This window comes from Tenrec ecaudatus, chromosome 4, assembly GCF_050624435.1.
Source record: "Tenrec ecaudatus isolate mTenEca1 chromosome 4, mTenEca1.hap1, whole genome shotgun sequence".
In the NCBI taxonomy this organism is placed as follows: domain Eukaryota; kingdom Metazoa; phylum Chordata; class Mammalia; order Afrosoricida; family Tenrecidae; genus Tenrec; species Tenrec ecaudatus.
Genome location: NC_134533.1, coordinates 173,949,064 through 173,961,045, shown reverse-complemented (window position 1 = coordinate 173,961,045; position 11,982 = coordinate 173,949,064). Strand labels below are relative to the sequence as shown.

At 40.4% G+C, this 11,982-nt stretch overlaps 1 non-coding gene across 1 annotated transcript; it reads left to right on the top strand.

Annotated features, from left to right (window-relative positions):
• Window positions 1–11,299: 11,299 nt before the first annotated feature.
• LOC142447645 (small nucleolar RNA SNORA44) lies at window positions 11,300–11,432 on the top strand. The gene has a single exon (XR_012784310.1). It is a non-coding gene; the product is annotated as a small nucleolar RNA SNORA44 (small nucleolar RNA).
• Window positions 11,433–11,982: the final 550 nt, after the last annotated feature.

The following is an 11,982-nucleotide window of genomic DNA, read 5'->3' as shown; positions in this document are numbered from 1 at the left end:
TGCACCCAGTTTGTCTTCAGTGATTATGTTGGGGTGGTAAGCATCATGGAGTGCCAGTTTAATAGAACAAAGTGTTCTTGCATTGAGGGGTACTTGAGTGGAGGCCCAATGTCCACCTGCTACCTTAATACTAAATATATACATATATGCCCACAGATCTATTTCCACATCCTCATATATAAATATATATACATATGTACATGCCTGTATTTAGACCTCTATAAATGTCCTGTACCTCTCAGCTCTTACCTCTATTTCCTTTTACTTTCCTCTTGTCCCACTCTCATGGTCAGCCTTCATTAGGGTTTCAGTAATTCCTCTCGGTTACATTGCCCTTAGTCACACCCTTCCAGGCCTCCTATACCCTCCTACCCCCTCCTACACCATCCTACACCATCTCTCCTGGGACGGACACAGATATGAGTCTCTTCCAGTCAGTTGATCAAGTAGTTGTCTTCCAATTTTCTTGGCATAGACTAGTAAGTGCTTCCTGCTCTACATCAGATTGTTAAACATTTCAGGTGACATTCCATCAATTCCTGGAGCCTTGTCTTTTGCTTGCATCTGCATGGATTAAGCCTCCAGTGAAAGCCCTCTGACCACTGTTAAGGGATGTGAATAACCTTGCTAGCAGACAGAGAACAGTGTAAAGTTGGTTATGACAGACACAGTTGAATTAAAATGTAATGTTTTATCATTTTACCTTTCTTTTGACCCATTTTACCTTGTTTCAGATTTTTATATTTTCTGCTTTCTTTTTGAATGTAGTTTTTCTGTTTTATCCAGTCATTGTTGTTTGCTTCTTGTTTGTGTTCTGTACAATCTCCTGCATGTACAATTCATGGTAGGTGGAGCGGTAGATACAGTAACTGGACTGACAAGTGCCTGGGGGCATGGCAGGAGAAGATGAAGAGAGGGTGGGTGAAATGGGGAGCAAACACCAAAAAGTACAAGAAGATAATGTTCTGAAATAGATTTTAGGGATGATTTTTAAAATCTTAATATGATTGAATGATTGTGAAGTATATGCCAGTAAAACTATTTTAAGAAAAGAGATAAAATAAGATGAGAGTTGTTTATGAGTGGGTGAAATATAATGATGAGGGAGGAAATATTTTGGAACAATAATAATTCAAGGTTAGAGAAGAGAACGTGGATGTGCTCAGAGGCAATAAAAATTTGAATATTTGGTACCGTATTACAAGTTAAGCAAAATACAGCTAAAATATTAAATGACAATAATAGCAATGGAAGGGACAGAAGCAAACTTTGCTCATAGTGCTAAGAAGAAGTTAGATGATATTAAAGGCTTTTGTTTGCTTTTCCTCAAGACTATTCAATTTTGAAAAATTTCTAGCAGAAGCCTCCACTGGTTTAATGATGGTGACTCTATTAGAGGCAGGACAGGATTTCAGACATGAGGACCAGTGAGAAAGTGGTGGGGAACTACATATGGAGAGAATAGCTACTTCTAAACGAAGCATAACCAGCCTTCTGACAGAGAATGTGGCAAAAGAAACTCAGGGATGTCTTCTTCGGAAATATGGCTTCTAATTAGTAAACAGAAAACATTCAAACACCTATTTCAGACACTCCTCTGGGTTGACTAAAATGAAAACTCATTATTAATTCTGAGTTACTTAAAATTAATTGTGCTTTAAATGATCTCAATTGGAATTTCAAATACTTAATGAAAAATTAAAAGTTGACATATCTGGGTAGATTTTAATAACTAAATTTGAGATTATGATACAAAATTGTTTAAAATCATGTATGCTTAACTTTGGATTAGATAGGAGATAGTATCAGCCTCTAATATAGACAAAAACCATCCTGAGCTCCTAAAACAGCTCATCTCTAGACTAGGCCTCTGGGTTGTCTGTCTCTTCCTGCGGTTAGAGACGACATCTTGAACTGAAGAGCTGTCAATACGCGGTTTACAGTCAGTCAGTTCTGATGAACGGCTACTTTCTGTACAACCGAATGAAACACTGCCCACTCTTATATTATCTCCATCCTCATTGTTCTCTTTGAGACCATTGCTGTGGTCACTGCATCAATTCATCTCAGTGAGGGTCTTCCTTTTTTTTTTTTTTTTTTTTTTAACAAACCCTCTCATTTACCAAGGAGATGGTCTTCTCCTAGGACTGGTCCCTTTGATAATCTCCAATATACTTGCAACAAAGCCTGCCCATCCTAGCTTGTAAGGAACATTCTGGCTGTCCTTCTGCCGAGACAGATTTATTTCTTCTTCTGCCATCACTACACTTTGCCAACACCAGACTGCAAATACATCCATTCCAGTGTTCGTTGTTCATTGTTCAATTTCCCCTACTTATGCAGCGATTTAAACTATGAGGGCTTGGGTTAGGTCACCTTAGATCTCAATGTGACGCCTTTGTTTTTAACACCTTCAAGAGACCTTTTACAGAACATTTTCCAAATGCAATATTTGTTTTTGTTTTTTGACAACCTCTTCAGTGATTGTGGAGCCAAGCAAAATGAAATTCTTGACAACTTCACTACTTTCTCCACATATCATAATGTTGCTTATGGGTCCTGTTGAATTCCAGATTAAACAGCTGTCATCGAGTTGATTCTGACTCAGCGACCCCATAGGACAGAGGAGAACTACCCCGGTGAGTTTCCAGCACTAAATTTCCTGGTCTTTCTTCGCACTTCCAGGTGGGATCATAATGTCACCCTGTGAGTTAGTAGCATGGGGCCTGAACCTTTTGTACCACATGCTTGCTGCCTACTGAAAAATATTCGATGGCGCCCAAATGCCTCCAGGAAACACTCTTAACCTGGCAGAGAGGTCTACACAGCCGTACAGTATATGACCCCTGAGATGACCACAGCTTTAGCCCTGCCTTCCTGCCGCGCCAGGTCACCAAGCCACTGGCCTTGTCCTCCTGTTCCTTTTTCCTTTTGGGTGGAGTGTTCGGTTGATCTGCTTTGTTCCTTAGATCTTTGTACAGTGCTCCCTCCCCAATTCTCCCATTCTGTCTGCCTTTTAAGACGAAACACAAATTTCTAGGAAACTCCTGCTGTACTACTCCATGCCACAAAATGAGTCCAGAACACAGGACAGACATTGCCAAGAATTACTTACCAGGAAAACGGCACAGACCAGCCCAAGCCAAGGTGGAGGTGCTGTGGCGGGCAACCAGTGGAGGTTACTCTGAGGCTGTCTGCCTACAAGCTTCTCAGCTAAACTTTCTCAGCTGGGAATCCGTCAACAGCGCAAATCACTTCGTTTGATTCCACTAATCAACTTGCACAAGGACAGCATGCCCAGACTGTCCTCTCCACCTGCTGCCAGCTAATCAGTTTATCAAAAAAAATAATAAAAATATGCACAAACCAGAATCACTGTGCCCTGATTGCCTGAAATGAGCTTTTTCTCCTTGCTCTCCTGTCTCACCTATAAAACCTGTACTTTGTCTTTATGGCTCAACACAAAACACATTGACCTCCTCAAATATAAGTAATTCCCATGTAAATAACTGAGCTGCATGCAAAGGGATATTTCTGAATACATATTAATTATACTTTGGTAGTACAGAACACATAGTAGAATGGTACTATCAATATATGTTTAATAAATTCATTGCCATAAAAGTGCTTACTTCAAATAAGCACATTTTAGCTAAGTAGTATGTTCATATTTGTTTTTATTTTTTTTTACTATGAACAACCTTGAAGAAGTCCTAAATAGGTAATTTGGCATAGGAAAAAGAATAGCTTCAATTTTTCTCCAACTTATAATTTCTCTAAGCTGTCAAGATTTTGTCTACCCTTATATTTCATGTTCACTGCTATAAGAAGTTTTAACTGTTCAGCAGGAAAAAAAACCCCATAAATTTTGATTTTCAGTCTTGGCTGTTCTAATTACATAACCCTAGATTAGGTACTTAGTTTCTCACCATAAGTCTCTGCTTGATCATCAGGAAAAATGATTATAATAATGCATAACATCATTCTAAGGATGGATTGAAATGAGCAATAAAAACTCTGTGGAAACTTGATAGAGACCATATTTCCTGTTCTGTCTTGGACAGCGGGCTTTCTGCAAAGCCAACCACTCGGCTTGCAAACAGTCGGTGCAGATTCCAAGAATGCGTGTTTGGAAGGCCTTTGTAAACAGCAATGAACTGCAGAGGCCCCTGAGATTTAAGGTTCCAGCCTGGAGATAAAAGAATCCATATAAAACCGAGGATGAACACAAGTTCACATGGTCACCCGCAACAAAAGAGGGGGAAGTCCAGAGTGCTATGTTCCCATGATCCCAGCCAGTCTGATAGTAATAGGCCAAGAGAGGAGATGAGCAATAAACATATCTGTGTATCATTAAAACATTCCCATGTGGGAAAAGAGCCTATGATCCTTCACCTCATTACTTAAAATTAGATCCTTAAGCTCCTTATCAATAGAACAGTCGTTTAGTAGAATGAATGCTGTTCAACAGTCAAACTATCTTTAGTTCACTGAATGTTTTTTTTAAAAAAACAATTGAGAACTCAGTGGATATTCTGACAGTAATTCTTTTGAGTCTACTGGCAAATAAGAGAGGGTAGCAGGATGTTTTATGGAATAAAAATTTTAAGAAAATTTAAAAAGCAGAATTATAACACTTGAAGGCCCTCAAATATGTCGTTAGTCTAACACCATCAGTTTATAGGGAAAGAAATCAAATTCCTGAAGAGTCAAGTGATTTACATAAGATCACAGAATACTGCAAGCTGGAAAGGAAGTGCCTAGAGGGCGACTTAAAAGGCTAGTACCAAAAAGAGGAGCAAACCAATCAGGCTAAGGAATTAGCCATCGAGATAGTTTCTCTCCCGCACACTAGTTGTCCATGTTCCAATTACAAAATACTGTGTGTGTGATTGATTTCTAATTCTTGTCTTTATAGCTCTATCAGAAAATGCTAGCTATGTGCCCAAGCAATACATGTATCCAAATAGCCATTGCAGGTTTGCAAACCCAAAAGGTGGAAACCCCCAAACCTAAATGTTCATCTATCAGTGAATGAATAAATAAAATGTGGTATTGACATATAATGGATTATTCTCTCAACTTATATATAAAAAGCCAACACCAACTCACTGCCCTTGCAAGGGTCCTTGCTCACAGTAAAGCTATAGGATAAAACAGAACTTCCCCTTTGGGTTCCAAGGAGTCAATCTCTACCAAAGCAGACGGCCTCTTTTTCAATCCCACAGTTCTCAACCTAGCACCTAATAGAGAACTAAAAGTTTAACACAGGTTAAATCATGGGTGAATCTTGAAAATATTGTACTGACCAGAATAGGTCAGACACAAATGGATAAATATGGTAGCATCCTACTTTTGCAAAATGCCTGGCACAGGTAAGGCATCGAGACAGAGAGTAGGGGTACCGGGGCTGAATGATGGGTAGTTGTTGTTGTTAACTTGGTTCTGACTCACAGCGCTCATGTACTACAGACACTGTTTGGTCCTGTTCCATCCTCACAATTCTTGTTAGTTTGAGCCCATTGACTGCAGCGACTGTGTCGATCCATCTCATTAACAGCCCTCCTCTCTACTTTAGCAGGAGGAGCCTGGTTGGCTTAGTAGTAATGCATTGGACTGGTAAACTCAGTTTGAACCACCAGCCACACCTACGGAGAAAGATGAGGCTTTCAGGAGTTGCTGTTCCAGAACAAATCCCACAGGGGAAGTTCTGCCCTGCTCTAGAGTGGCTCAAGGAGTCTGAATCAACTCTAGAGCAATGAGTTTGGGTGGGGATTTTTTTGGTTTGTTTTTGTATGGAGTCTACTTTTTGAAAGATGATGATCAGTCCTTTTCCAGGGACTGATCTCTCCTGATAATATATCCAAAGCACATGAGACAAAGTCTCTCCATCCTTGCTTCAAAGTAGTGTTCTGGCTGTATTTCTTCCAAGACAGGTGTATCAGTTACAGAATCTAATGTCAACTTGCGAGGGGTGGAGTCTAGCCTGTCAATCAGGTCATAGCCAATGAAACCTCTGTGTGGGCTTGGCCTTCTCCTGAGGATTCTGGGAATTCCTGTCTTCCTACCTGGAGGTGGGACACATACTCTCCCTGGGAGACATTCCTTTTGATAAGTTACATGGCACTACACTGATGGATCCATCCAGAGTCCTGGAGCTGAAGGAATCACTTGGAGACCCACACCAGTGCTGAAATGCTTTCATCACCACTGGATCCACAAGACTTTCCACCCACTGACCTTTGATCTCTCTACATTCAGTATCATTGTATGTGCTGTTTGAGTCTGAGGAGGAATTTATAGACTGGTATCAGACATATGGGCTAATATTGGACATACGGACTTGATCTACTCTGGTATGTTTTCTTAACATACAATTACTTTTTAATATAAAGCTCTTTCTTATTCACATGAGTGTCTATGAATTTGTTTCTTTAGTCAACCCAGACTAACACAAAAGGTATGTTTGTTCTTTTGATAGTCCATGGTACTTTCAATATTCTTCACCAGAACCATAATTTGAATTCACAAGTTCTTCTTCAGTCTTCTTTTTCAATGTCCACCTTTCACATGCTTGTGAGCAATTGAAAATGCCATGACTAGGGTCAGGCACACTTTGGTTCTCCAAGTGACATCTTTGTTTTTCAACACTTTAATTTTTTATAAAATAATTTTATTGACATATAGTACATGTACCATACAACTCAGTCATTTAAATATATTTAAAGAGAGTTGTGCAATCATCACCACAATGAATTTCAGAAAATTTCCTTCACTCTCGGGCTTATATTTATTTATTTGTGGGTTGGTTTGAGCTACAGTGGCATCGTTATTTGAAAGTCTTATCTGCCAAGTTAGCATGTTCCACCAACCTGGGGAGTGGAAATTTCCATGGGCTTCACAATTGTTTGCTTAAGAGCTGCTTTTGTGAGAGTCTTAGTAGCATCATTTGATGTATTTTTTAGATTTTTGCTTTGCATGTTTAACAGATTAACTCAATACAATGTGTCATTTGATTCCTTGATGGCTAGTTTCATGGGCATTGATTGTGGAACCCAGCAAGATGAAATCCTATGCAATTGCCATCCTTTTTTTTTTTCTTCTTTTATCAAAATGTTACAAATTATGTTATGAGGATTTTGATTTTTTTATATTGAGTTATAATTCATATTGAAGGCTGCAATCCTTGATCTTCATCAGTAACTTTGTGGTAGGATTCTCTAGAGAAACAAAACCAGGGCACTTATTATTTTATATGTATATATAGATATATACAGCATGAAGGAAAATAATAGCTAATTAGTCCACACAATAGTACAGAGGACTCAGTTCAACTCACTTCTGTGAAACAGTTAATATACTGGAAGTCCTTCAACTCACCAGGGCTGCTGGGTCCAGCGTCAAGGAATCAGACAGCTGAGTCTTCCATGGAGCAATGCAGGCAGTCCAGCCACAGTTAGCAAACAGCAGGTCAGGTCACCAACAGTTAGCCAGATGACAGGATCTCATAGTCCCAAGCACAAGCAATATATACACCAGCAGCATAGTGAAGCAGGTCACAAAGGAAACTTAAACTCTACAGACACGTCCATGGACTAGGTGTCCCACAGGTAGTGTAGCTCACAAGTTGAAGCAGAGAACTAGTTAAAGCAGCAGAACATTGGTCTAATCGCCAGAGAGAGAGAGAGAGAGAGAGAGAGAGAGAGAGAGAGAGAGAGAGAGAGAGAGAGAGAGAGAGAGAGAGAGGCAGGGCTCACTGAGCCATTTATCTCTTTGCCCTCCAATCAAACTGTAACCTTATTAATCCCACATGTTCTTATTGGCCAGGTTGGCACAATAAACTTCCCTATTACAAAGTTCTTAAAGTTCACCTCATTTGCAGCAAACAATACTGTGTCATCTGCATATGAAAAGCTGTTACTAAGCCTTCCTCCAGTCCTGAGGCCATGCTCTTCTTCCTATAGTCCTGTTTCTTGGATTGTTTGCTCTGCATATAAATTGAATAAGTTTGGGGAAAGGATACAATTTTGGCACACATCTTTCTTGAATTTAAACCATGCAGTATTCCCTTGTTCTGGTTGACCCATGTACAGGGGAAAGTAGAATCAGGTATTATTGCTTAAAGGGGAATTTCGTTTAAGGTGATGAGAATTTTGTAAACAGCTGTGATGGCAGGCAATATTGGAATATGATGAATGTCACTAAAGTGTACACTTAAAAATGGTAATGGAACATTTTATATTATATGTTTTTGAAGTATTTATCTAAGGCATTTCATAAAAGTTTATTCATTCATATTTTTCTCATGTTAAGTAGGAATTGTGGAAGGCAAATGACAGAGGTAAAGTATTTTTCTCATCACATCATATGTACCATCGTTTTATGACTTATCACTCTAGGGATTACCTTTAATCACCTGCCCATTATTAGGTGCTAGGGTGTGAGTACTAACTCATAATAACTTGATGTACAACAGAACGCAACACTGCCTGCTCCTGTGCCATCCTCACATTCGCTGCTACGTCAGTTCTCTTATGGACTTTTCTTTGTTGCCTACCCTCTATTTCACCAGGGATAATGTCTGTATCCAATGAGTGATCCATCCTGGTAACGAAGCCAAAGTACATGAGATGGTTCCTCCAACCCCACTTCTAAGAAACAACCTGGTTCTATTTCTCCCAAGACCCATGTGTTCATTCTTCAGGATATTCATGGTGCAGTCAATAGTCATTGTCAGCCCCGTAATTCAGAGGCATCAAATGTCCTCTTCCTTAGTCACAGTGCAGCTTTCACACGCACGGGATGAGGGGCTATTCCGTGACTTGGGCCAGTGCACGTTAGTCCTCAAAATGACCTCTCTCTTTTTAAACACTTTTTAAGAGATCTTGCACAACAGACTTTCCCAACATGATGCCTTATTTGATTTATTGACTGCTGCTTATGCCATCATCATTTTCAAAGTATTCTCTTCCCACTTGAGCTGCCCCTGATACCAGCTCCCCATTTCTTCCTCCCCCCAGCCCTCTCTCATGAACCCTTGATAAGTTATAGATTATTATTTCCATATCTTACATCATCCTCCATCACCCCTCACCCACTTATCTATTATGCCCCCTGGGAGGGGGTTATAGATTGATCCTTGTGGTAGATCCCCCATTTCTCCCCCCACCCTCCCCTAATTTCCTGGTATCTCTACTCTCCTTGTTGGCCCTGAGGTGTTTATCTATCCTGGATTCCCTGTGTTGAGGCCTCTTATCTGTAGCAGTGTGGGTGCTCTGGTCTAATCCAATTTGTACGGTAAAATTGAGGTCATGATAGTGGGGTGAAGGAAGCACCAAAGAACTAGAGGAAAGTTGTGTGTTTCATCAGCGCTATCCTGCACCCTGACTGGCTCATCTCTTCCTTGTGACCCCTGTTGACGGGATTTCCAATTGTCTACAGATAGTCATTGGGTCTCCGCTTCATGTCCCCTCCCCATTCATTCTGGGTATGATTTTGTTCTGGGTCTTAGATGACTGATACCTGATCCCATCAATAGTCATGATCACATAGACTGGTGTGCTTCTTCCACGTGGGCTTTGTTGCTTCTGACCTTGACGGCTGCTTTTTTACCTTCAAGCCTTTAACAGCCCACTCCCGCCGAACAATAGATCACTCAGTGGAGAAGAGCTCAAAGACATCTGAAGCCAAGCTAACTCAGGGACAACCAAGGTCAGGCTGCCATCTTGACTTTAGAGCCTGCCCACCTTGTTATATATGTACATTCCTGTCACATGGATACTTGTACTGCCTTCCCTTCCTATTACATGTGTACCCCGAGCTTAACCCCTCCTGTTATATGAATGCCTCTAATACAAGTTCTTCTTGTTATGTATGTGCTTACTGGGGCTTGCATGCCCAAGATTATATAAGCTTGTGAGAATACAATACACTCTCTACTCAGGCCTGGTTCCTGAAGTCATGGTGGAGGTGAGCTCATCCATGCTTTATCTTATCTGATGTTTCTTTAATTTACCCCTCAATTACACAACTGCCCCCTTGGACCCATTCGTCTGTGGAGGCTGGTCCCCCACAAGGATCCATTAGTCAGTTCATTTAGCCAACTTTGGATTCATTTGCCACTGCATCTGACAGCCTGTGCTCCCACCATCTCTACTGGCTCATTCTGCTACCCGTCCATCAGTTTCCATGAGTCAGGAGAAGCCTGGCTTGAACTGAACTGGATATTACCTCCGTCTACCATCGTGTAAGCCATTTGCTGATCTAAACCTCTTTTTGTATAAAAACAGACGCAAGAATCTCTATTCTTGCTTCTCTAAAGAACCCAATCTATCTAACACACACACTAAGGATTTCAATTCTTAAGCTTCATCGACAAGTGCTTCAAATTACCTTCACTTTAAGCAAGTAAGATTGTGTCATCACATATCACTAGTTGTTAATGAAGCTTTCTTCAGTCCTATAGATGCATTCTTTTTTCATTCAGTACAGGTTCTAGGATTGTTTGCTCAATATAGATGAAATTCATATGGAGAAATGCTACACCTCTGATATAAAACCACATGTTATTTCCTTGTTCTTTTTGATTGCCACTTGGTCTATACACAGGTCTCATACCAGGTTTCTTCTCTATCAAGTTATTTTTCTCCATCAGCCTTTCCATTTTTTCATATTATATTCATTTGAAGAAAATCATCCAATGCATCCCCATTAATACATTTGGGAGCTAAGTTCTACCTTCTTGGGAATAGTATCGACATTAATTATTTGGAACTGTTCTGCAGTGGAGATTTGTCTTTTCTATAAATTTATTTGTTAATTTACTAAATCATTGGCATATAAGAACTTAAACTCATTAATATGTACTTCACACTTAGGGTTATAATTTAATGCTATTTGATTCCATCATTGGCCATTGGGTGCACTTCCAGTTGACTCCTGTGCCTCCATCATTGAGTTTGTTTCCTGTTTGTTGAGTATTTCGATTTGGGGCACTACAAGATATTTCAGGCTTATTTTGCATTCTTTATCACAGACCCAACATCTGCCATTTCCTCAAAACACACTGGTTCTCTAAATGGAAAATGGTATTGGAAACAAAATCTGGATAGAGAATGTACTCACTGCTTCTAGGCCCCCACAGGTAACACAGCAAATTCATGTGTGTGTGTGTGTTAACACAAGAAGTCACTGAGTGGGGCAAGCAGTTGAGAACTTGTGGTATAAGTCCATTCAGGGAATCCTCAGACCAAAAAAATGTAAAAAGGCCTGGTAAGCTCTCAAAAAGATTACAGATGTGGAGCATGCTCCCATGGTCTGTGGCTCAAGTGGCCATCTGATCTCCAACTGCATGCAAGAGCAATGTGGAGAGACTGGGAGGGACAGCTCAGGTCAGCAAAGTATCTGCAGTGCCACTCACCTTTCCTATGAAAGCCTCCAGGATCTGGACAAGGAAGCCTCCCATCTAAGTCCAGTTTTCCATCAGCTTCCATGTGGACCTGTGGCTGGTAAACCAGCCTTGACATGTGGTGGTGCGCAAAAGATCTGGAGTTTTGACATTGAAGCACAAAGGGAAGAAAACTCAAGCAGCCTGTTTTGTATACAGCAGGAAAAAAGTTAAATGTACCTGGCTCAATAAATAAGAATACTTGTGAGAGAAAAAAAGATACAGGTGCTGAAATCACAGCCCTGGAGGAGCATTCTGCTCTTGACAACACGGATTGCTACGAGTTGAAATACAGTCAAAGGTAACTAATGTAGCATGGCATACTAACACATAAATATGTAAACACCTCTATAAATATATATCCATTTGTATCTGTATTAAGCTGAAAATGAGTTCAAACTGATGTTTTAGATTCGAATTCATTACCACGTTGGTCATTGTGCTCTCTCCTTCCTTGTCTTGCAGCCTTCCCCTACAACAGTGAGACGCCTCGCCCCTGCTCTGCACCACTTGTTTCCTTATCTAAGCCCCCGGGC